The sequence below is a fragment of the Nyctibius grandis genome, chromosome 2, assembly GCF_013368605.1.
Source record: "Nyctibius grandis isolate bNycGra1 chromosome 2, bNycGra1.pri, whole genome shotgun sequence".
NCBI lineage: Eukaryota > Metazoa > Chordata > Aves > Nyctibiiformes > Nyctibiidae > Nyctibius > Nyctibius grandis.
This window is the reverse complement of record NC_090659.1, coordinates 115,897,750-115,903,019: the sequence shown is the minus strand read 5'-3', so window position 1 is coordinate 115,903,019 and position 5,270 is coordinate 115,897,750. Positions and strand designations below refer to the sequence as shown.

The following is a 5,270-nucleotide window of genomic DNA, read 5'->3' as shown; positions in this document are numbered from 1 at the left end:
TCTCTGCCTCATAAAGCAGATACACACTCACAAAATAGAAGAGCAAGTGCTTTGCATACTGGACCTAGCCTTAAATTAACTACTCTGGAAAGTCCACAGTCACTGCCAGAAAATCGGCATGGAATACACACGTTGACTCTGATTTCTTCTGAGAAAGGTCCAGTATGTGCAGTTTAAACATGATCTCAAACTCCGGCTACAAGAACAGTACATGCATGCCATACCTGAGTCAGAGGTGAAGTTGGCTGTCTGCTCTCTCACAAAGCACATGGTGCAGAGCACACCTCAGCCTACCTTAGGTCCATGCTCCACCAAGCTGTCCAGACTGTGTCCAAACACCATACACTATTAACGATCCAATTCAGGGCTCAGTCACAGAACACATGGAAAATTTTGCATCATCTTTATTCAGCATAACTAAGAATGCGGAAATTCACTTCTACACACCTTTTTGTTTTTATTTAGCCAAAGTACCAGTCAATTTTCAGTCCTGTCTTTCCTTCAGATAATATGAATTTATTTTCTCATCATGCCACCTCAAAAATCTCTTCAGATCAAACACTGTCTTCAGATTGTATTTAACAGTTATTTAAATATTTGTCATTGTTTCTGCTTTCTTCTGTGAACATCCAGATAAGGAGCAGGCAAAAAGCTCTGCAAGTACTCCTACTATCAAGCAAGGCAACACAAAGTGCATTTCAACTTCTCCCAGAATTACCACTGCAATGTTAAATTGATTCCTTAACCCACTGGAGAGATAAATCACTGATCCATTACAGCAACACGTCACACTATAATCATGCATAAATGTCAACACTGTATCCTCAAAGACCTCTGAAAAACTTCAATCACTAGTCAGCCACTAGTTACATAGTGAGATTAAATCTTTAGTGTTTAAATTGTTATGACCAGTATTTCCAGTTTTGTATCTGCCAGTGTATTTTCCTATCTCGTAGAATTTGCCAGCATTTATGGACATACTGCCAAAGACACCTTCGAACTGCTACTAAATGTACTTAATTCTAAAGCTTTTATACCACACTCAAGTAACCCTTTGGTTCAAAAGTTCTGCAAAGAAATGAATTTTCACCGAGAACTTTAGTTAACTTTTTCTATACTGCTCAAGCAATTAACACTTCCAAAATTAACTGAATCTCCTAGTACCACAAGGGATAAAACTAATCATCTCCATCGTTTTCATTTTATGGGTAAAACAGAGGCAAAAGGGTGAAGCTGTTTGACAGAGCTGCACAGCAAGTTAAAGGCAAAGCAGATACTAAAACCGAAGCCAAATACAATCCCCCCTTGTTCCTTCGGAGAAGGTCACCTCCCAGACAAACTCCTACCTAAACCCCTTTTCCAAATCCAATTTAGCAATATGATCTGGTTTTTTTTTCTTGAGTGTGCTGAAGCCAGTGTCATCAAATGGAAAGAACTGGATTTGACATACAAGCATAAAAAGATTTGGGGGACAGGATACAGCTTATCATTGTTTATGTCAGCTGATTTTACTCATTTATGAGAGAAGAAACATACAGGTCTTGTTGGAGCACCACTTCACACATACATTAAATGCCTGGCAAAAAGCAGTAGGCAAAGGGGGTCTTGTAGATACTTCACAGATTCTACACAAGAACGTGCTAACGTGGCCAGAAACACAGTACAAGATCCACAGTCCTGGAAATGTGCTTAGTAAATAGAGGGTGACCCAGTGCCTCTGTAATAGGGATAAAGATTCAATTTAATAAGCAGATGTTTTGACTCCTGTATAAAAGAGAAAATCAGAACCACATAATCTTTACACTAGCCTAAAATGTGAGTTTATGCTAGTATTTTCTCACAGGCTATAGAATGCCATATTCATGATACAGAAGGCATGCCCAGAGCCTCTGCCACCTAACCAAGCCTGTGGCTGCTTTTAGGGGACAAGATTAGTGATCGTGATATCAATTACCTAGTGCTCATTGCCGAGTGAAAAACTAACCATGGCTTTCGCAGGTTGAGCTAATTTTGAAAATAAACAATTGCTAAGTTAAAGCCAAAAGATGAAGATTAGCAAGAGGACATACAAACCTACTTTGAACATTTCATGGAACATCAGGGTCCAGAACAAAGACATAAAGACCTAATTAAGATTTCTCATGCATATAGCCAACTTGCCAAAGAAAACAGGCATTTAAGTGTCCGTAACCGAACTACCTTCATTATAATACTAAAATATCCACCCACAGCTCAGGAAGACTCTCGCCCAGGTGAGGACCCTTTCTCTGGGCAGGCGCTGTAGCGTGAGAAATGACTAAGCAGGTATTATAATTATACGCTAATTGTTAACCAATCATTGTAAACGGGAGCGTTTGAGACTGCAATGCATGTGCATAAAAGATACCGCAGTGATGATTTCTGGTGTGCTTGATTTGTGCGAAAACACCGAGCACCCAGCCTTGCACAAACCTGAAATAAATAATGTCTCCCCTGTGTGTGTGACAATTGGCTTATTGCACACCAGGCCACGAATCAGCTTTTCGGACAACAATCGAGTCTCTGAATAGCAGACAGAGTCAAGGAGACACCACTACAGTGTAACACGGAAAACACACTACTAGCCAGGCAACAACCACCACTGTGACAACAGGAGGGGATTGGTGTTCTCAGCAATTGCATTCAATTTACAGATAATCAATTTATCGTCTTAACGCTGTGGAGAAGCTTTTCAATTCAGCGTTCTGAACCGGGGCTCTCAAGAAAAAGCATTACAAAGAAGACATTGTCACTAATTATTTTCAGAATCTACAATGGGTTCAATAAGCAGCTCGCTGTATAATTCTCAGTTACTCCCTCAACCACAGAAAGAAATACCTGTTTCTCCACTCCCCAAACTTCAGCCTATAAATAACCTTCCCAACATTTCTCCAGAAGGCATCAAACAGTACAGTGTTGCCCACCAAAGCAAGATCTACCACATTACTCAGTCATGTGCTTCCACAACCGCCGAATAAATTACAGATCAACACAGTGTGACTACGAATGGCAGTGCTAGGGACATGCTTGTCCAGACTGAACTAGAAAATGTTATGAAAGTTTATCAAGGGGGAACTAACAGATAATCCCATTCAACCGTACACATGTCAGCACCCTTTTTATTTTCCACTACCGCCACTCCTACTGAATATAAGACACATAAAAACAAACAAACAAAATAAACCCCCTCAAAAAAAAAATGTATTTTCCAGAATGAAAATCAAACAGGAAAACTCATCTGGTTTAAAAATTCCTATTAAATACTAATAATGACATTTTCCAGAATAGTAAAAGTTAGCAGTAGCTTTTGTTGTGTTTTTCAAGAACTTTAAAGCTATGCTTGGTGCAGTTATTCGAATCACTCTATATTTCTTTGGAAAATACATCTTTGTGTCCTTTATTTCTCTCCATTACAGACTGTAACTTAATAAAGTAGATTTATTCTGCTTTATGGTAGAATTTATTAATCTTGAGAACAGTTATTTCTAAAGAAATGTTGAAAGTCAGTAATGCCAATCAGTAAGCAGGAAGAACTGTTTGCTTTTGCATCATAACTGCCAAATCCAGAAGGCTAATAAAACAACACACTTATCAAACCAAAGCGTACACAGGTCTCCATAGTTTATTATACACTTTCAGAGGAGCGCTTTTACTCCAACCCACAATGCATCATTTATTTGGAAAGATGTTAGTCTTAAATAAATCACTGTCCTGTCTAGACCAAGCTACACGTTTCTACTTGATTAACACACTTTCAAGTGATGAGACATTGGTAAGATTTAAACTTTATTATTCAATAGGACCAAACAATGTAAAAAAAATTCTGAAATCTTAGCAGGTGTTGATCTGTATTTTTAAACAGTTAACCACATAAAAAATTCTGGTTCTAAACATTCTGACAGAGAAACTCGGTCAGATCTGTGAACCTTAGGAAAAAAAGAAAAAAAACCAAACTAAAATTTCTTTCTGCCACCTTTGCTTGGGAGGTGGCAATGTCTTGTTGCAAGATGGATTGGCCTCTGGGACAACAAAATCCAAAGCACGTCTCCTGCTTCCCATCATTACCACTGAACAGGACGAATTCTTCAGATTACAGTGGAACACAGGCTTGAGATGAGATTTTCAATCTGCCCAGTCCAGCCCAAAATCAGCTATACTTTGTAGCTAAACCTGCTACAAGTTATCGCTTGTCCATCTATGGATAGAGAAATTAAGAGATAATGGAATCGTTTTGGTTGGAAAGGACCTTTAGATCATCGAGCCCAACCATTAATCTGACAGTACCGAGTCCACCACTAAACCATGTCCCCAAGCATCACATCTACTCGCCTTTTAAATACCTCCAGGGATGGTGACTCCACCACTGCCCTGGGCAGCCTGTTCCAATGCTTCATAACCCTTTCGGTGAAGAAATCTTTCCTGATATCCAATCTAAACCTCCCCTGGCACAACTTGAGGCCGTTTCCTCTCGTCCTATCCCTTGTTACTTGGGAGAAGAGATCGATGCCCACATCTCTGTGCCCTCACACACTCTGATTTAAAGGCCTGAAGAGTAATCACAATAAATACACCTAACATATCGAAACACACACACACACAAAAAAAAAAACACACAACGTTTCATCATTGATAAAAGCATCACCGGGCGATGCAAAGAGAAAGTATTTCCGTGAATTTTATGCAAGCCTGTGACTTCCCAGTGAAATCAAGAGCCAGCCAGGCCAGACCGACGCCTTCAGGGCGCTGGCCCTGCCTCCCTGAGCGGCACCCTCCCGCGCAGCGCGGCCGCGGCCCGCCCTCCCCCCCGCCGGCCCCGCCGTGGAGAGCTCCCGGCCGGCTCTCCCTCTTTGAGGACGCCGTGGCGGGAGGAGACGCCCCGCGCTCCGCTTCCCTCAGCCCCGCCCGACCCCCGGTGCCGCCGGGCCAGGTCCAGGGCGCTCAACCCCGCCACCCACCTCCCTGTCCCCAGCGCGCCCCGCGCCACCGCCTCCAGGCGCGGAGGAGCAGCAGGACAGAGCCCACCCCTCCCCCAGGTGGGATGGTTCATCCCGCCCGCCCCGATGCGCTGAGCGCGGCAGCGCATCCCCCGTGGACCGAACCATTCCGCCTGCAAGGGAGGGGGGTGGAAGCTGGCCGGCCGCTCTTCACGCTCACACCCCCTCCTCTCCGCCCCGCGGCGAGCCGCCATCGCGCTGCCCCTCGGCTGCTCCCGCCGCCGGGCCGCACGGCACGGCTCACCCAACTCCTCCCTG

The 5,270-nt window shown here is 43.3% G+C and overlaps 1 long non-coding RNA gene across 2 annotated transcripts; it reads right to left on the bottom strand.

Moving 5' to 3' along the window:
* Positions 1-3,735: 3,735 nt before the first annotated feature.
* Positions 3,736-5,062, bottom strand: LOC137660609 (uncharacterized). Of its 2 annotated transcripts, none has more exons than XR_011047718.1 (3): positions 4,974-5,062; positions 4,348-4,563; positions 3,736-4,213 (listed from the first exon to the last, which is right to left on the bottom strand). It is a non-coding gene; the product is annotated as an uncharacterized lncRNA (long non-coding RNA). The 2 variants fall into 2 exon arrangements; XR_011047717.1 differs by having other exon boundaries at positions 4,348-4,589; positions 4,974-5,046.
* Between the last annotated feature and the right edge of the window lie 208 nt (positions 5,063-5,270).